Source organism: Aythya marila (genome assembly GCF_965140915.1).
Source record: "Aythya marila genome assembly, chromosome: 2".
Classification (NCBI taxonomy): Eukaryota; Metazoa; Chordata; class Aves; order Anseriformes; family Anatidae; genus Aythya; species Aythya marila.
The window spans coordinates 89,284,273-89,305,351 of NC_139043.1; positions in this window are offsets into that span (position 1 = coordinate 89,284,273).

The following is a 21,079-nucleotide window of genomic DNA, read 5'->3' on the forward strand; positions in this document are numbered from 1 at the left end:
TGCCACCACTTCCAGACAGGTCCTTCAGACTCCTTTACACTGTTTAAACTAAACATAAAAAATTAATAATAATCAAATCAAACACAGTGGATGGCCAAAAAGAGGAAGTTATAATCCACCAATGTGTGTCCCCAGGAGATAAAACAACCAGGCAGTAGCTGCCTCAGGTCCTCCATGTGGCACTGGGACCTTTTCTAGGGAACTATTTATCAAGCACACACACAAAGACAGCTTGCATAGGTATGATTGAGGCAGACAGCTTGGGATTTGGACTGTGCCCAACACAATTACATTGCTTTTGTTTCCCATGAAGACATGAGCTGCCTCAGTATGCAGGTGATCAGCTCTGCAACTTTTGCTGCTGCACATACATATAGTGGACAGTTTTACCAGAAGGCCACATGATTCTTTCCTTGGGCCACATCTTCATTGCCCGTCACCTGACTTGTTTGCTTTTCCATCACTACTTGAGTGACAGATTTTTTCCTGTGCATACCAACTCCCACCTCACATATTGCAAAGCCCACAAAAAGTAGGTCATGCAGAGGTACAGTAGCTTCTTTTAGCTGCACAAAACCAGAATCAGTGATGAGGATTTAGAGGAAAGTTGTTTGTTCTGGTTTTGTACTAAACAAACAAAATTGTGCTAGTTTAAAGATGGCTTGGTTACATTTTCATGCCTCAGCACAGCCACAGCAGTACCATGGCACTCTAAGCACCTTAAAACCTTGGTAAATAAACTCTTTTATTCATAAGTTACTGTAAAGAACATTTACCAAAAAACAGTCTTTAGTACAGCAGAGCAGCTACACAGAAGAGAGAGATAATTAACAAGTCAGTGGTGACAGTAACAGGACCTGAGGGAACAGCATGGAACTGAGACATGGAGGAAAATGTTCTTCATTGAGAGGGTGGTCGAGCACTGGAACAGGCTTTGCAGGGAAGTAGTCATGACACCGATCCTGTCAGAGTTCAAGAAGCATTCAGACAATGTTCTCAGACACATGGTTTGACTTTTTGTGGTTCTGTGTGCAGACACACATTGGATTCAATGACTAATCCTTAAAGGAGGCTATAGTGAGGTGGGGATCAAGCTCTTCTCCCAAGCATCAAATAATAAAATAAGAGCAAATGGCCTCGTTATACCAAGTGAGGTTTAGGTTGGATATTAGGTGAAAATTCTTTACTGAAAGTGTTGTGTGACATTGGAATAAGCTGCCCAGGGAGGCAGTTGAGTCACCGTCCATGTGAGTTGAGTCACCGTTCCTTCAAGAAGCGTGTAGATCATTAGAAGAATGGTTTATTGGTGAACTTTAATTCTAGGTTAAAAGTTGGACTACTTGACCTTAGAGAACTTGTCCAATGTGGATGATTCTACAATTCTTCTGATCTCTAAAAAGGTGCAAGATTCAAGGGATTTTGCTCTGAGGTACTGGAGTGAAAAAGCAGAACTGTGTGCAGCAAAGTGACAACCCCAGGGGATAGTGAAGGCAGAAGACTAACAAAGAGGACAAAGACAGAACTGTGGGGACAGAACAAGAACACCTTTGCTGAAGTGAATGGAAAAGAGTGCTTCCTTTGCACCATTACTATTTCAGATTTTTTTGTATCCTCTTTGTAAACATGTAATTTACTGTGAAAGAACAGACTTAATCCCATAGGCATTCAAAGAGCTACAAAGCTGGCCACAGCTTTGCAGGAGAGCAATTGTGCAATTAGCAGAGGTAGCCCATAACAAAAATCAGATCTAAGTGCATGTGATCTGAGAGGTAAACTTTCAGGTTCTCAAGACAACCTTGATTTCTTACAACAAACTAGTGTACAGTTCTAAAAACCCTCAACTTTAGTACAGAACTATTTTGTTATAGTTTGCTATATTTTGTATATATATAGGTGAATAGATAATAGCTGTGCATTGTTTTCATTAGTCCATGAGAAACTGAAATATTTATCTTAACTGTAAGCAAATGTGTTCTCATTTAGTCTTAGCTAGTCTTTTATTTATGAAAAAGATTTAAGATAATCAGCAGTCATTAACTTGTTTTACTGTTAAAAATATAATCTATTCAACAAGTACTAATCCATAAGAATTAATTTGATATTCTATGGCTCTTATTTTCCCTCCCTGAAAATATTATTGTCATTATTATGGAGATGATAATAGTAGTAGTAGTAGTAGTAGTAGTGGTGGTGGTGGTAGTGGTAGTGGTAGTAGTAAGTAGTAGTAGTGATAGTAGAGGGTCAGCATTTTACTGTTAAAAATATTAATTTCTCATGTGTGAAACAAAGGTCATTATATCTGACAATGCAGTATAACTCAAGTCTGGAGATCCCTGTATAACATGCTTTTGCTGTATTTTGTGGTTGGAGAGTAGGATCATATATCAACAGATAACCTAAATACACTACAAACCAAACAAATATTAGACTTTTATGTACAAAGTTATCTCCATGGCAGTGTTAATGCCTGAACTCCATTTTCTTAATTAAAAATAAAGCAAAAAACAGAGAGTGACAGTTGTTAATAAACCAAAGCTTCCACACAGTTGACTCTTAAATAAAATAAAATAAAATAAAATAAAATAAAATAAAATAAAATAAAATAAAATAAAATAAAATAAAATAAAAGAAATGAAATGAAATGAAATGAAATTGAAATGAAATGAAATGAAATGAAATGAAATGAAAAAAGAAGAGAAGAGGAGAGGAGAGGAGAGGAGAGGAGAGGAGAGGAGAGGAGAGGAGAGGAGAGGAGAGGAGAGGAGAGGAGAGGAGAGGAGAGGAGAGGAGAGGAGAGGAGAGGAGAGGAGAGGAGAGGAGAGGAGAGGAGAGGAGAGGAGAGGAGAGGAGAGGAGAGGAGAGGAGAGGAGAGGAGAGGAGAGGAGAGGAGAGGAGAGGAGAGGAGAGGAGAGGAGAGGAGAGGAGAGGAGAGGAGAGGAGAGGAGAGGAGAGGAGAGGAGAGGAGAGGAGAGGAGAGGAGAGGAGAGGAGAGGAGAGGAGAGGAAAGGAGAGGAAAGGAGAGGAAAGGAAAGGAAAGGAAAGGAAAGGAAAGGAAAGGAAAGGAAAGGAAAGGAAAGGAAAGGAAAGGAAAGGAAAGGAAAGGAAAGGAAAGGAAAGGAAAGGAAAGGAAAGGAAAGGAAAGGAAAGGAAAGGAAAGGAAAGGAAAGGAAAGGAAAGGAAAGGAAAGGAAAGGAAAGGAAAGGAAAGGAAAGGAAAGGAAAGGAAAGGAAAGGAAAGGAAAGGAAAGGAAAGGAAAGGAAAGGAAAGGAAAGGAAAGGAAAGGAAAGGAAAGAACACCTGAGACCCATTCAAGAAATCTTTCCTACAGAGCTATCTTGCTCTCTTGCTTAAGGCTGTTTCCCTATAACATTATACATGTAAAGCAAAAAGTCCACTCAAGCAGCTCTTGCCGACATTTCCAGTGTCAGTGTGTATATTTCCAGTGTCACTGTAAATAAAGAACTAATACTTTCAATTGAAGATAGAGTGGAATGTATGAGCATCTGATAAAGATGTCAGCAGCAGGTCACACAGATGAGCAAGCCAGTGAGACTACTTTTGGGAAAGAAGATAAAAGAAGGTTAGTCTTAACTTAGAAAGCATAAACTCTCTTTACATGATTGTCCAAACACACATTTTTTCATAAGATATGCCAAGTAGATATTTTCCTCTCCCTGCAGATCATTAAGAAAATGTGATTTCAAATGATACAAATATGCCTAGATCTAGTTAGAAGGACTTCCCCTTGCAATCTATTTGTTTCTTTTTAAGAAAGTTTTCAAAGTAATATTTCATCTTTCATTGTGTCTAGCTATGTGCTAGACACATAGCTAGACATGGTAAGTAACTTGTCTACAAGGAGGGATTAAATATAAACTGAATTTCTTACAGTTAAACTTTTAGCATAAGGGCACTTAAGCACTGGGCTTGCTTGTTAAATGAGGAGAAAATAAATAGTGTGCTGCTTAGTAAAGAAAATAAAACAGAACTGGTAACCCAAGCAAAGCTTGGATTAACATAGCTGCTTATTGGGCGGAGGTTTGCCATGTGTGCAACTGTTTTCAAAGATTATTATTCATAGCCAATTAAAATGAAAAGGAATATTTCACCCCTTTTTTTTTTCTTACATAGATAAAACAATGCCTTACTCATGATACTCATGGTTGAGTGACAAAAAATGAAGAGAATGAACAGAGCAAGATGACCTTGTGAAACTTCCCATATACCACACCATAATCCTGCCTTTCAGCTTTCATTAACTACCACACTACCTTTCAGTCTTTCACTATTTAGTCAATGAGTCACAAACATCTCTGTCATAGGTATCAGTCTGAAATATAATATTTGTGTGTGTGTGTGATTTTTTGAAACCATTCTCAAAATATTTAGAAGAGCATTTCAAGAGAATTTTAGCAGAAATTCTGACAGTCTTCTACCTGGACTGCCAGCTAGTTAGGCATATCCTTCAAGTAGACTCCATGACAAAACTACCAGATATTCTTAGGGTTTTCAGCTTTGGAGGTGCACTGTATCATTTGGTTGTACCTATTATACCTGGGAAGCTCTTCTGTTAGTACCTGTCCAACTCAGACTTCACCTTTGTCAAAATACAAGCACCAAAACTTCGAAGAGTTAACGATGATTTAAATTAAATTCAGACTTATACACTGACTTCTAGAATGAAACTGACCCAAATTCTTGTTTAAAGTAATATAAAACTTTTGTAATGTTTTACTTCAAATACTGATATGAGTTTTGTATCTGAAACCTAACTCTACACATTAGAAATAATGAAGGGATTTGATAGAACAATATATGGCCCCTAGAAAAACTGAATTTATTGCTAATTCCACTTTCTTCCACAGAAAGCTCCTTTTTTGACCAATGAATTTTCTGGAAATGTCACCAAAAGCATTGGGTATAATAAAGTGAACTTTTGCATGCTATGGGACTGTGAATTATTTGCCCAAATATCTATTCTTGTTTCCTGAATGTATGAAGTTCTCAATATTTCCCAATGTTCAGCTACAGCTGAATAGCAAAATAAGGAAAGAATGTCAAGTGATGTCAGAGGGGTTTTAGTTTGTTTTGCTGTTTTCTTTAGTTGGTTGGTTTTGCCTTTTTTTTTTTTTTTTTTTTTTGGGGGGGGGGGGGTTGCTTTGTTTTGTTTTGCTTGGTGTGTTTTTTTACAATACCTGTTGATTGGCTTTAAACCAAAAAAAAAGAAAAAAAGGATGACTAGACTGACTAGTGTATTTGTTAATACTAATTAACAGAAAAGTCTACATCTTGCAGACTTTTATCTTCAAAAGTAGTTGACAATTTTTAGACTTGTTCCTGCTTACACAAATAACCTACAAAATTATTCTGAGCTGTAGTATTTCTTTAAAGAAATAAAAGATCTATTTAAGCTGTTAACTTTTATGTTTCAAGAGTTATAGCAGACATCAAAGTTAAAAGTACTTTATGTTATGTCTACTGTTCCAATGGGACAAAATAGTTTTTATATAATTAAATTTTATACTACAAAATGAAGCTTGTCAATCTACATTACCATATTGATTTTTTAATAGTCTCTCTCCAAATAAAGAAACATACCATACCATAAAAACAAAAAATAAAATTTTCTTATAGCTATAATGGTGATAATAGTGTATGTTTTAGATCATGTCATCAAAGAGGCTAGTAAAATTGGACAGCTCCTCCATTCTCAAATGACACAGCTTTTATGTTTTTTACTGATTTAAGATCTAAATATAATAAAATGAAAGAAGTATACTAAAAAATAATATAAGATAATGAAAACAGTGGCCAACATTAATATCTATCAATACAATCTAAAAGACAGCATGGGTTTAGAAGTGATGGTGTTGAGTTACATTATTAAGAAAGTAAAAGGTATAAAGCTGCTATGTAAATCCTGACAGAGGAGACAGATGGTATAAAAAAAAAAAAAAAAAAAAAAGTATATTTTATTTCACATATTTTCTATGTCAATGAATTAGAGTCTTGGAGCTAACAATGCCTTAAGCCTCTGGAAATCTGAAATCTGCAAGATAAAGAAACCTACAAAAAAAACTACTGCTTTATTAAATTTTAGGTCCATTCTCCCTGACAGTGTATTCCCTCCACCTTCGACTCCTCCTCCCCCTCCCCCCAAAAAAGGAAAACAAAACAAAACAAACAAACAAAAACTTCCGGTCAGTTGTCACACCCACTGCAATCTAGAGCAACATTGTTTTTTAACCCAGTGAGGCTGAGGTGACCCTGACCATCTTCTGTTACAGACTACGAACAAGCTCATAAGCCCAAGCAATGCTATTCCATCTCTTCAGTGAATAAATAAAATGGTCAGAAAAGGAAACTATTTTGATACATTAAAACCTTGGAACACCTCTGAAAGAGGTGAACAGAATGTACTGGTGACACCACATTTAACAGTAAAGACATTCAAAAATTAAATGAATGGGATGAAAGATAAAGAAAACTTCAGTCTACCACAAGGAGATTTGTGTAATTTCATAATCTCTGCTCTCCATGCACAGCTGAGATATATTCTACCACTTCCCTCAAGAATGTTTTAGAATTCATTGTTCAGTGTAGAGTGACAGAATCATAGAAATATAGAATATCCTGAGTTGGAAGGGACCCACAAGGATCACCAAGACCAACTCCTGGCTCCACACAGGACCACAAAAAAGGATAATATCATTTCACTGAAAAAGGATGCCCAGGGAGGTTGTGGAGTCTCCTTCTCTGGAGATATTCAAGGCCCGTCTGGACGCCAACCTGGGCAACCTGCTCTAGGGAACCAGCTCTGGCAGGGAGGTTGGACCCAATGATTTCTTGAGGTCCCTTCCAACCTCTACAATTCTGTGATTCTCTGATTCTGTCATATGTCTGAGAACATTGTCCAAACACTTCTTGAACTCCAGCAGCCTTGGTGCTGTGACCGCTTCCCTAGGGATTCCATTCCAGTGCCCAAGCACCCTCTCAAGTGATTTTTTTTTTCCTAATATCTCACCTGAATCTCCCCTGATGAAGTTTCATGTCATTCCCTTAGAGCCTATCACTGACCACAAGACAGACTATATATATTCTCTATGGGCACATGCCCCTTTGCTCCCCATTGTGGGGAAGCTGTGGGCTGAAATGAGGTCTCCCCTCAGTCTCCTCTTGTCCAGGCTAAACAAACCAAGTGACCTCAGCTACTCTTCAAACATCTTCCCCTCTACACCCTTTACCATCTTTGTTGCCCTCCTTTGGACACTCTCAAACACTTTTATATCTTTCTTATACTGTGGTGTCCAAAACTGCACACAGTACTCAAGGTGAAGCTGCATCGGCACAGAGTAGAGCAAGACAATCACTTCCCTTGATCGGCTAGCAATGCTGTGCCTGATGCACCCCAGGGCACCATTGGCCCATTTGTTTGCCAAGCCACACTGTTGACTCATATTCAACTTGCCATCAGCCAGAAAACTCAGATCCCTTTCCACAGGGCTGCTTTCCAGCTTCTTGTACCCCAAACTGTATGTAAAGTCAGGGCTGCCCCATCCCAGGTACAACATCTGGCACTTGCTCTTGTTATACCTCATAACGTTGCTGATTTCCCAGTCCTCTAATTTGTCCACATCTCTCTGCAAGGTCTCTTTACTTTTGAGGGAGTTAACAGCTCAGCAAATCTAGCAAAACCTTTCTTAAGTGTTGCCTGGCTGTTCAGGTTGAGATTGTTTTGCCTCTTAGCATTTTCATTTCTGGATCAGATTTGCAACAAAGCCAAAAAAAAAAACAAAAAAAAAAAAACAAAAAAAAAAACTCTTCTGAGTCATACATAACATTTTCAATGATGCATAGACTCTAGCATGCTCTTACTCCTTACATCTAAGGAATAACAGGTCAAAACAAATTAAATTTTTAGGCTCTGTGATCATCTGATTGCAAAGGACTATATTCAGCAAATAATGAATAAATGTAATCCATTTTACAATGGAGTAATTTTGAACTGAATTTTTGGTAATACAGTCACTTGAATTTGCTTTGACTTTGAAGTTGTATGTCATATCCCTTTAGAATTATAAAACACATCCAAAATACAATTCTTATCAAATCAAATTTAAAGAAGCAGAGAGTTTCCTCCTAACCAACAAGTGATGCTCACCTTGTGAGTAAAACAGGGAAAGATATTTTCTCTAGTCAGAACAGACATATACCTTCATCTCTGGAGATACAGAAAGCCTCATTTGCAGTGATCAGCATGTCCTGTAACTGCAAAATGAATAGACAAATAGATACATAGATTCATAAACAGCATCCAAGACAACAGAGCTATTTTCCCTGAACTAGGCATGGTATTCTTCTCACATGATGCCTAAAGACTGTGTTTTTAGTTTAATCTATTTGTCTATTTGTCTAGGCTCTATCTGTAGGCAATGGAAGAGAGAGGCATCTCCATATAGCAATTTATCCTAGTCTACATACATGTCTAATACTGGCAGTGTGGAAATACCACAGATACTCTGTTAACCATTGAGCTAGCCTAAAAAATTAAGTAGATTAGACATCTAATTTATTAGGTGGATAAAGTATGATGGAACCTACTGTGAAGTGTTTGCAGTGATACAGAACTCTACAACTTTTCTTCAAAGCACTGATAGAGTACTGGTAAGTTCAACACATTGAACAATACAAAAATAAACAACAGTCACTGAAGAAGGTGCTTTCATTTAATTATATAATGCTACTGGTTTGGGAAAATGGATAAGCGAAGAAAGCACTGATTAAATGCCTTCTATAACAGTAGACTGAAAGTCGGTGGCAGAACCCTTTGTTCCTCTTCCAATGCTCTAGCCACTAAGAGCATACATGTACATGTACATAGCAACTCTACTACTTATCACTTCTTCTCCCTCTTTTATTTATTTATTTATTTTAATCAGAAAATAGTAGGGATATCTTCTCCTGGAGCACATCTTAAAGTATATAGGTAAACACAAAGGAAAAATAATTTGTAACATTTGACTAGTAGGTAAACAGGTTCCATTTCCTTTTCCAGAATAACTCCCTGTATGGTCATTTCAAGTAAAAAATTGAAATGTTTTACTTTCCATTAGAGCAACAGGTAGCCTTTCCACTCAAGAAGATAAAAAGAACAAAAGGAAATGTACAGGAGAAACAACAGTCTATTAATTAAGCAATTTCTGTTTCTTTCCTATTAAACTATCTGGTGCTGGTATCATATTATGCTCTGAACACCTTAAAAAAAATCAATTAATTTGTTATTGGAAAGTAATGTGGCTATCTTATCACTGTTGCTCTTACTTTTGATAACCACTGTTTATTTGTAAGCTGTTATGTTATTTCCAGAAGAGTTTTAATTAATTGCCTGAGTCTTTTCAGCAGAAAAGTTCCTCTTTCTTCATATATTTTTTTTTCCCTTTTAGAGAATGACTTTCAAGTTACACTTTAATTCAATTGTAAATGAGTTCCAGCTTATAGGACCTTTAAAGAATTCATAAATTTGAGTGTGCATCAGTCAAGTTTAACTTAAATCTATACACTGAAGAGAGCTTTTCTACATGATTTCAAGGTACCTCAGGACTCTGCTGTACTGATATTTGGCAATGAATTGTATTCCTAGAAGGTGTTTTCTAAAGCCCTATATTTTTTGTATTGTTGTGCTAAAACAGTTAGTGGCTTTAAATAACAGCAGTGTACTACACAGAGAACTGGTTGACAATTCAACTAGCAAGGATTTAACTTGAACAATGCTAAACTATGCTTCTTACTTCATGCATTAAAAAACAGAAACAGGTAAGTCTATGTAGTGAATTATGTATCAAACCAATTATGTTCATACAAAATCTACTGGTATTGCATTTAAATCTTCTCTTTGTTTACTGTAGGCCCATAAGCTTACTGTTCAAGTAGTCAGTTTCCTGTGGCTGAAGTTTCTGAAATGTTTCACAAATGTCTTACTATTAAAAGACAGGATTGCAGTGGGTAAAAAAAAAATATATATATATATATATATGTATATATATATATGTATGTATATATGTATTATACTATTTATATATAATATATATAATATATACATATATATAATATAATACTATATATATGTAATGTATAGTATATAATATATATATAATATAAATATTTTATGGATGCCTGGAAATGTCTATGTGTTGGTACAGTGCTGACAGAGAAAGAAAAAGAAATACTGCATTACTTCAAAGACTATTTTTCTCTCTCTCATAGTAAACATACGATGAATTCCAATCACATCAGTCTAAAAGTATTGTTTTCTCAGTTGCCATTAAACCAACATCCTAAGATACCACAGTAGATTCTCCCAGTGTAGAAATCAGTATGTTAACTATTTTCCTGAAGGTGTCATGGGAAATGTGAGCTTTAAGCAAAAAAGATTACAGCCAGCATGAAAGAGAGTTATTGTATTATGTTATTATTATTTATTATTATTTATTCTATTTTATTGTAATATCTCCATTTAGTTCAAGACAATGTGAATATAAACAGCTCTCAAGATGGATGGAAATTTTAAATTCAGATATGCTATTGTGGTTAACGTTCTTGTGTATGCTCTTAGCAGTGTAAGATGATTAAACTTAAGAGTCTACTGTGAAAGCTACAAGTGTATAAAAGACAAAAATTACTTAGTGTAATTAATAAATTGGCTATGAATAATTTAAATGTAATTATGTTAATTTTAATTGTTATTGATATATTTGTTTGGAAAACAAACAGGTAAGCATTGCAACTTTAAGTGTCTGACATAAACCAGCTGAATTATGTCATAGCCTATGTTAGAAAAAAGACTGTTTAACATAGAAAACAAATACTGCATGAAGCAGATATCCATCAGGATCCTGAACATTTCTCTTGCAATGTAATATTGTTCTTCAGGCTTCCCCAGCAAGCAATAAGTTCCCCCTGATTCTCTCCATTATTTCACATACATTCCTCCCAGAAGTATGTTACTTAGAGAAAATTCAAGTTAGCTACTTAAGGGATCTTCTGAAAGTTAGAGAGTATGCTATATTTTAAAATCAGTACCTAATACTGTCGGTCTCTTGAGGGCCTTTTGGTAGTCTCCTTTCTCCTCAGGGATGACATGCAAGGAGATATCACTGGAATGTCACCCAGTTAGTAGGCTTCAGTGTCATAACAAAGAACCTGTCTACAGCTATTATTGCCCCTCTTTATTCCCTTAGATATTGTACATGGATAAAATTGGATGATGTAATATGCATTGAAAGTTATGGTCAAAACAGAGAATGATAGAGTGATAGAATCATAGAATCACAGAATCATAGAATCATAGAATGGCCTGGCTTGAAAGGACCTCAAAGATCATCTAGTTCCAACCCCATGGCCATAGACAGGGATGCCACCTACTAGATTAGGTTGCTCAGGGCCCCATCTAACCTGGTTTTGAACAATTCCAGGGATGGGGCATCCACAACCTCTCTGGGCAACCTATTCTAGTGCCTCAAAATCCTCTGAGTAAAAAATTGCACAGAATCACAGAATCACAGAATTGTCTAGGTTGGAAGAGATCTCAAGATCATCGAGTCCAACCTCTGACCTAACACTAACAAGTCCTCCACTAAACCATATCACTAAGCTCTACATCTAAACATCTTTTAAAGACCTCCAGGGATGGTGACTCCACCACTTCCCTGGGCAGCCCATTCCAATGCCTAACAACTCTCTCAGTAAAGAAGTTTTTCCTAATATCCAACCTAAAATACCCGTGGTGCAACTTTAGCCCATTCCCCCCCATCCTGTCACCAGGCACATGGGAGAATAGACCAACCCCCACCTCACTACAGCCTCCTTTGAGGTACCTATAGAGAGCGATAAGGTCGCCCCTGAGCCTCCTTTTCTCCAGGCTGAACAAAGCCAGCTCCCTCAGCCACTCCTCGTAAGACTTGTTCTCCAGACCCCTCACCAGCTTTGTTGCCCTTCTCTGGACTCTTTCGAGCACCTCTGTGTCCTTCTTGTAGCAAGGGGCCCAAAACTGAACATAGTACTCGAGGTGCGGCCTCACCAGAGCTGAATACAGGGGGACAATCACTTCCCTAGACCTGCTGGTCACATTGCTTCTTATACAAGCCAGGATGCTGTTGACCTTCTTGGCCACCTGAGCACACTGCTGGCTCATATTCAGCCGACTATCCACCATCACTCCCAGGTCCTTCTCTGCCTGGCAGCTTTCCAACCATTCCTCTCCCAGCCTGTAGCTCTGCTTGGGGTTATTGCGCCCCAGCTGCAGGACCCGGCACTTGGCCTTGTTAAACTTCATGCAGTTGACCTCAGCCCATCGGTGCAGCCTATCCAGATCCTCCTGCAGAGCTTTCCTACCCTCAAGCAGATCGACACACGCACCTAACTTGGTGTCATCTGCAAACTTACTGAGGGTGCACTCGATCCCCTCATCCAGATCATCAACAAAGATATTAAAGAGGACTAGACCCAGTACGGAGCCCTGGGGAATGCCACTAGTGACTGGCCTCCAACTGGATTTGATTCCATTCACCACAGCTCTTTGGGCCCAGCTATCCAGCCAGTTCTTAACCCAACAAATTGTACGCCAGTCCAAGCCATGAGCAGCCAGTTTCTTGAGGAGAATGCTGTGGGAAACGGTGTCAAAAGCCTTGCTGAAGTCAAGGTAGACCACATCCACATCCATTTCCTTCTAACCTCTAATCTAAATCTCCCTTCTTTTTGTTTAAAACCATCCCCCCTTGTCCTGTCAATATCTGACTGAGCAGAGTTGCTGTCTATCTTTCTTAAAAGCCCCCTTCAAGTACTGGAAAGTTGTGATGAGGTCACTCTGGAGCCTTCTCTTCTGTACATTGACCTTCTCTGGCTCTCTCAGCCTATCTTCAAAGGAGAGGTTCTCCAGCCCCTTGATCATCTTTGTGGCCCTCCTCTGGACCCGTTGTAACAGCCACACATCCTTCTTGTGTTGGGGGCTCCAGACCTGGATGCAATACTCCAAGTGGAGCCTCACAAGGGCTGAGTAGAGGGGGACGATCACCTCCCTTGATCCTCTGTTGATGCAGCCCGGGATGCAGTTGGCTTTCTGGGCTGCAAGCATGCACTGATGGCTTATGTCAAGCTTTTGGCCTCCTCAGATGCACCTTTGAGAGACCAGGCATGTTGATACTGGATGGGGCTCACCTGGCCAGGTGGGGCAAGAATGTTTTGGGCAGTAAGATGGCTGGACTTCTCAACAGGACTTTAAACTAAATTAAGTAGGGGAAGAGTATGTACCTCTGAGAGACAGAAAAGAACCAGGGACTGTGTGACTTGTGCCAAAGGAATTAGGAAGGGCTCCTCCAAAAGGTGGTGCAGCTTACAGCCCAGGTGAAGTGTCTCTAATGCATGCATCATGGTAAAAAGCAGAAGGAGTTGGAAACCATGGTGCAGTTAGAAAACTATGATCTAACTGCTGTCATGGAAACATAGTGGGATGAATCATGCCACTGAAATTGAAGGCTACAAGCTTTTCAGAAGAGATATGTAGAGAAGGAAGGGCAGGGATATTGCCCTCTATTTTAAGAAACGCATGTGTTGTGAAGAACTGCCTCTAAGAAAAAAAAAAGAAAAAAAAAAAAAAAAAAAAAAAAAACACCATGAACAGATAGATTGTGGGTAAAAATTAAGGATTGGACCAATAAAGGCAACCTTGTGATAGATGTCTACTACAAACCTTCTGATCAAGGAGACTCTGTTGACAAGGCCTTCCTGCTTCAGCTACAAGAAGCATCATGCTTTCAGGCTCTCATCCTGATGGAGGCTTTCAGCCACATGGATGTCTGTTGGGAAAGCTACACAGCAGTCAGTAAGCAATCCAGGTGACTCCTAGAGTGCATCAAGGTTAACTTTCTGGTACAGATACTAGACGAACCAACCAGAGGAAAAGTGTTACTGGACCTGGTGCTCACCAGTGCAGATGAATTCATTAAAGAGGTTGAGATCAGAAGCAGTCTGGGTTTCAGCGGTCATGCCCTCGTTGAATTTGTGATCTCAAGGAAAATGGGCCTGGCAAAGAGCAATGTCAGGAACCTGAACTTCAAAAGAGCAAATTCCCAGCTGTTTAAAGACCAAGTGGGTAATATTTTTATAGAATAATAGAATGGTTTGGGTTGGAAGGGACCTTAAAGATCGTCTAGTTCCAACCCCACCCCCTTTGGCAGGGATGCTACCTGCTAGATCAGGCTTCCAGGGCCCCATCCAACCTGGCCTTGAATACCTCAAGGGATTTGGCATCCACTTTGGGTTACTTTGGGTAACTTGTTCCAGTGCCTTATCACCCTCAGGGTTGTAGTAGGTTTACATGGCAAGGCGTTGGTATCAGGGGGCCACAGAGGTGGCTTCCGCAAGAAGAATCTAGAAGCTGCCCCATGTTAGGTAAAGGGCCTGCTGCTGACCAGAGCCAAGCCAACAAGCAATGTTGTTTGCACCTCTGTGAGAGTATATTTAAGAAAGAAAAAAAAAATAATTAAAAACTAATTAAAAATAAAAAATAAAAAAAAATGCTGCTACACACACAGCAACTGGGAGAGTGACAGGAGTGAGAAACAGCCTTGCAGGCACCCAGGTCAGTGAAGAAGGAGGGGGAAAGGTGCTCTAGGCACCGGAGCAGAAGTCCCCTGCAGCCTGTGATGAGGACCACAGTGAAGCAGGCTGTCCCCCTGCAGCCCATGGAGTACCACGGTGCAGCAGGGTTCCACACTGCAGTCCATGGAGGAGACCACGGCAGAGCAGGTGGACCTGCACTTACTGTGGCTTGTGGAGGACACCCAGTGGAGCAGATTTCGGGCCAGAAGCAGGTGACCTGGCAGGAGCTGCTGCCCATGGGGGACCCAGATTGGAGCAGTTTGCTCCTGACGGATGGATCCCATGGTATGGACCCATATCTGGAGCAGTCCTTGAAGAGCTGCTCCTGTGGGAAGCCCATGCTGCATCAGTTCAGCAAGGACGGCATCCTGTGGGAAGGACCCCATGTGAAGCAGGGGCAGAGAGTGACTGTGAAGGAGCAGTGGAGACGAAGCACTATAGACTGAACACATCCCCCATTCCCCTGCACTGTTCAGAGGGAGAAGGTGGAAGAGGGTGGATGGGGGGAAGGCATTTTTGGTTTATTTCCTTTGTTTCTCACTTCTCTAGCCTGTTAGTTATAGACAATAAATCTTACTATCTCCCTATGCTGTCTGCTTTGCCTGTCACGATAATTGTTGAGCTATCTCCCTGTCCTTATCTCAACCCTTGAGCCCTTTGCATTGTATTTTCTCCCCCTTCTCAAAGAGGAAGGGTGAGAGAGCAGCCATGGTGGAACTCGGATACCCACCCAAGTAAAACCACCACAAGGGTAAAGAATTTATTCTAAATATATAATCTAAATCTACCCTTTTTTACTTTAAAGCCATTTCTCCTTGTCCTATCACTACACTCCCTGATAAAGAATCCCTCTTCAGGAATGAGTTCATTTGGGACACTGTCCTTAGCAACAAATAACAAGAAGGCTAGTCAAAAAGAAAGGCCAAGGAGAGTGTAACCCCTCTGATAAAGAAGGGAGAACTAGTAACAACAGATGTGGAGAAGGTACTCAACAAGTTCTTTTTCTCATTTTTCACTAGCAGTGAGGCTTCCCATGTCTCATGAGTCCCCAAACCTGTGGGTCTGTGGCAGGTGTTGGGGGAGAAAAGACCCTCCCACTATAAATGAAGAGCAGGTTCAAGACCATCTGATGAAACTATATGTCTAGATTAGAGAGATATGGATTTGAAGGTTAGACTAGTTGGTGGATAAGAAACTGGCTGGATGGCCACAGCCAGAGAGTTGTGATCAACAGCTCTATGTCCAAGTGGAAGCTGGTGAGGTTGGCCCATTTTGGGACTCTTACAGTTTAATATCTTTATCAGTGACATAGACAGTGGGATCGTGGATCGCGTGCACCCTCAGCATGTTTGTAGATGACATCAAGCTGAGTGGTGCAGTTGATACACCAGAAGGAAAGGATGCCATCCAAAGGGACCTGGACAAGCTTGAGAAGAGGACCCACATGAACCTAATGAGGTTCAACAAGTCTAAGTGCAATATGCTGCACCTATGTCAGGGCAATCTCAGACATGAGTACAGACTGGGTGAAGAACTCACTGAGAGCAGCTCAAAGACAGCTTAAGAAATTATTAAGAAATAATGTTGTTCTTTATTCTGAAGCTTCTTTATTTCTGTATAACTGTTTGATCCAGACTTTATTATTATTTTTTCAGGTAGGAAATCTTTCCTAAATGTCTTTGTGGAAAACTGAAGGGTTCTGGTAGATCTTACTACCTTTTTGTAATGTTGTAAGTTAAAGATAGATGGTACTTACATTTTTTAATATGACAACAGTTTTCAAGTAAAGACATGGACTTGTAGTCTATTCCAGCTTAAAATAAAGAGAATAAAATATTTCACTGAAGTAAAACCTAATAGAGTTTATCATACTTGTTTTGAAAGAACATTTTTAATGTCACTTTAATACAACTTTTTGAATGAAACTCTGACACTTAAAATTATAGCTATCAAAAGCGATACTGAACAATAAACACTTTCTAATATAACATCAAATAATTTAAACAAAAAATAATAATTTCACAATCATGAAGCAATGTTTTTTTAGACTATACAGTATCATTTTTTAGGCAAAATGACATAATGAAGTTTTAAAAATACCCTTTGTATCACAACTCTTCTGTTACTTGTCATTGTAGGTACAATGACTGAAATAAAACATTGTGTGTATACTACATTAAAAACAAACAAATAAACAACAACAACAAAAAAATTAAAGTGGTACCATGATCTTCTTAGTTTTGTTTTTGATGTGTGGACAATAATATTAAAATCTCTGCAAGATCTGCCCTGTAGATCTAGCTCTGGGTAGCTGCTGTGTTAGTCATCAAAGTGAAGAGAAAGAAGCAATCATAGATGTTTAGATGTTTCAGGATTGTCTTTCTTTTTTTTTTTTTTTTTTTTTTTTTCCCTTGTTGTTATTATCTTCTTCTTTTCACTCACCCTCAAGTATCTGACTGTGAACTGCCGTTCCCAGTCCCTCATCAACCCAGCTCTATACCAGCAACAACTACATTGAAGGGCCTGAGGAAATAAATCCTCAGATGCAGAAAGCAGCAGAGATTACAAAACGCTCCTTCCTTAGAATTTCACTTCAGTGCCTTGTTCACATTCCCTACTTTCCAGGATGATTCACTTGAAGGTCACTGAACATATTTCCCAACATGAAGATAGCAAAAACTTTTATGCTTTACTTAAGTCCGTCACCTTCTTCAATCTTTCACAAAAGTGAGATATAGAGGAAATACCAAGCAGTTACTGCTTGAATCTGCGTATGAGGAAGAACTGGTTTGTTTTCAATTGAATATATTTTTGTCATATCTGTCACCTTCTGCATCCCTAAAACCTCTCAGCCTATCAGGCAGCTCTTCACATCTTCTTCCAAAGCCTGACTTTCTGACTACTGCCATCTCACACAAACAAGCTTTGAGTGAAATATGTTGGTGGTGCATCTACATAAACAAGGTAGGACATATGTTCCTGTCAGAAAGATATCACTAGTATAAATAGATCTTTTATTCTCCTGCATTCATGTAATTCTAGCTTCTCTGTCCTAAATGTATTATTCTCATATCAGACAAGGCATTGACCTCAAACATTTTTGAATTCTCCCCTATTGCTCTCCCTTTCTTTACAAAGGTGCCCAAAAAAGCTGCTGCCTGGAGGGGTATAGCATGCAACAATAATTTATAAACAAAATCTAATATTATAATTATGCTTCTGTGATATTATTAAGAACAGGAATACATAGGGCCGCTCCTTGATAGGGAAGGTCTCCTCACAGACGATGACATAGGCAAAGCAGAGATGCTTAACGCCTTCTTTGCCTCTGTCTTCAATGCCGATGATGGGCTTCGGGACCCAGGGTGCCCTGAGCTGGAGGGCCGGGACGGTGGGGATGACAAACTCCCAACTGACCCTGAACATGTGCGGGATTTGCTACTCCACCTGGATCCCTACAAGTCCATGGGTCCGGATGGGATTCATCCCCGGGTGCTGAAAGAGCTGGCGGACGTCATCGCGGAACCTCTTTCAATTATTTTTCAACGATCCTGGGAATTTGGAGAGGTCCCGGTAGACTGGAAGCTGGCAAATGTTGTGCCAATTTTCAAGAAGGGTCAGAAAGAAGACCCTAGCAATTACAGGCCTGTCAGTCTCACGTCAGTGCCTGGTAAAATCATGGAGAAGTTGGTTCTCGGACTTATTGAGGCGCACCTGGGGGACAAAGCAGTCATTGGTCCCAGCCAGCATGGGTTTGTGAAGGGTAGGTCCTGCCTAACTAACCTGATTTCCTTTTATCACAGAATCACAGAATCACAGAATTTTTCTAGGTTGGAAGAGACCTCAAGGTCATCGAGTCCAATCTCCAACCTAACGCTAACAGCCCTCCACTAAACCATATCCCTAAGCTCTACATCTAAACGTCTTTTGAAGGCTTCCAGGGATGGTGACTCCACCACTTCCCTGGGCAGCCTGTTCCAGTGCCTCACAACCCTTTCAGTGAAGAAGTTCTTCCTAACATCTAACCTAAAACTCCCCTGGCTCAACTTAAGCCCATTCCCCCTCGTCCTGTCACCAGGCACGTGGGAGAACAGGCCAACCCCCACCTCACTACAGCCTCCCTTGAGGTACCTAAAAAGAGCGATAAGGTCACCCCTGAGCCTCCTCTTCTCCAGGCTGAACAAGCCCAGCTCCCTCAGCCGCTCCTTGTAGGACTTGTTCTCTTGTTCTCTTATGATAAGATCACCCGTATGGTGGACCAAGGGAAACCAGCTGATGTGATTTTTTTGGACTTCAGCAAGGCTTTTGACACGGTTTCCCATAGGATCCTACTGGACAAAATGTCCACCATACAGCTAAATAAAAACATCATACGATGGGTGAGCAATTGGCTAACGGGCAGGGCCCAAAGGGTTATGGTAAATGGGGCTGCGTCAGGCTGGCGGGTGGTCACCAGTGGGGTCCCTCAAGGCTCCATTTTAGGGCCGGTACTTTTCAATATTTTTATAAACGATCTGGATGTAGGAATAGAGGGTATTTTGAGCAAGTTTGCTGATGACACCAAACTTGGAGGAGTTGTGGACTCAAATGAGGGTGGAAAGGCCTTACAGAGGGATCTGGACAGGTTGGAGAGCTGGGTGATCACCAACCGCATGAAGTTCAATAAGAGCAAGTGCCGGGTCCTGCACCTGGGACGGGGAAACCCTGGCTGCATGTACAGACTGGGCGATGAGACGCTGGAGAGCAGCCTAGAAGAGAGGGATCTGGGGGTCGTGGTAGACAGCAAGTTGAATATGAGCCAGCAATGTGCCCTGGCAGCCAGGAGGGCCAATCTTGTCCTGGGGTGCATCAAGCACAGCATCGCTAGTAGGTCAAGGGAGGTGACTGTCCCGCTCTACTCTGCGCTGGTGCGGCCTCACCTCGAGTACTGTGTGCAGTTCTGGGCACCACAGTATAAAAAGGACATGAAACTGTTGGAGAGTGTCCAGAGGAGGGCTACGAAGATGGTGAAAGGCCTGGAGGGGAAGACGTACGAAGAACGGCTGAGGTCACTGGGCCTGTTCAGCCTGGAGAAGAGGAGGCTGAGGGGAGACCTCATCACAGTCTACAACTTCCTCGTAAGGGGGTGTCGAGAGGCAGGAGACCTTTTCTCCATTAACACCAGTGACAGGACCCACGGGAACGGGGTTAAGCTGAGGCAGGGGAAATTTAGGCTGGACGTCAGGAGGGGGTTCTTCACAGAGAGGGTGGTTGCACACTGGAACAGGCTCCCCAGGGAAGTGGTCACTGCACCGAGCCTGTCTGAATTTAAGAAGAGATTGGACTGTGAACTTAGGCACATGGTCTGAACTTTTGGGTAGACCTGTGCGGTGTCAGGAGTTGGACTTGATGATCCTTAAGGGTCCCTTCCAACTCAGGATATTCTATGATTCTATGATTCTATGATTCTATGAACAGAGTTAACAAGATAGATGTGGATCACATCAGGTTTCATGCTGAGAACTCCAAAGACTGACACTGGATCTGACCACAGTAAGAATAAGAATGAGCAAAAATATTAATTTGTAAAGTATAGGTGCCACCTAATAGGCTTAAAGTTTACTGTATTACCAGAGGAAGGTGAGATGCAAGGAGATAAAATAAATAAATAAATAAATAAATAAATAAATAAATAAACAAACTTTTCTAAAATATTTTTTCTTTCAAATAATTCTCACAGAATATTACTTTTAATGTTCATATAGCAAATTATTAAAATTCAGTTTTAAAAAAGCTATAACTCAGACTAAGTCAAAAGCTGAACAGTTATATTTGATTTTCTTTCCTCCTCTTATTCTTGTCTGAAGCTCTGTGCTTTGAATTAAATAAAGACAAAATACTATTCATCTCTTGTTCTGTTTTTGCAAAACCAAACCTAGCTTTACAAAGTGCAAACTTAGCCTCTTACATTGAATTGCAGCAATTTCACTTAACTTAAAATGGATGCAGTGAAAATACTCACAGCTCAGTTATTTGCAAACAGGATTACAATGGAACTGAAACCTGCATTGTCTGACACAAGTCTTTATGTCAGATGTTAGTTAAGACTTTGTTTGATGGAATATGTGCTGTGTTACTAAAGGATTTGGACAGTATGTTGCAACCATTTAACAAAAGAAGCATAAAAAAAAAAAAAATTAAATCCTTCCAGCAGGCTGTTTTTTTGTTTTGTTTTGTTTTGTTTGTTTTGTTTTGTTTGTTTTTGGTCAGACCAGCCTGTCACAGTGTGCTAGTGAAGGCTTCTCTCAAGGGGACTTGAGGCCATGGTTGAACTTGCAGAGGTAAAAGCATTGGGCATAGTTTAAGCTTTGTACCAAAGAAAATAAAAAACTCAGAACTCTTATTCTTTTGATAAAATCCTTACAAAAGCAGCCAAAGACTTACT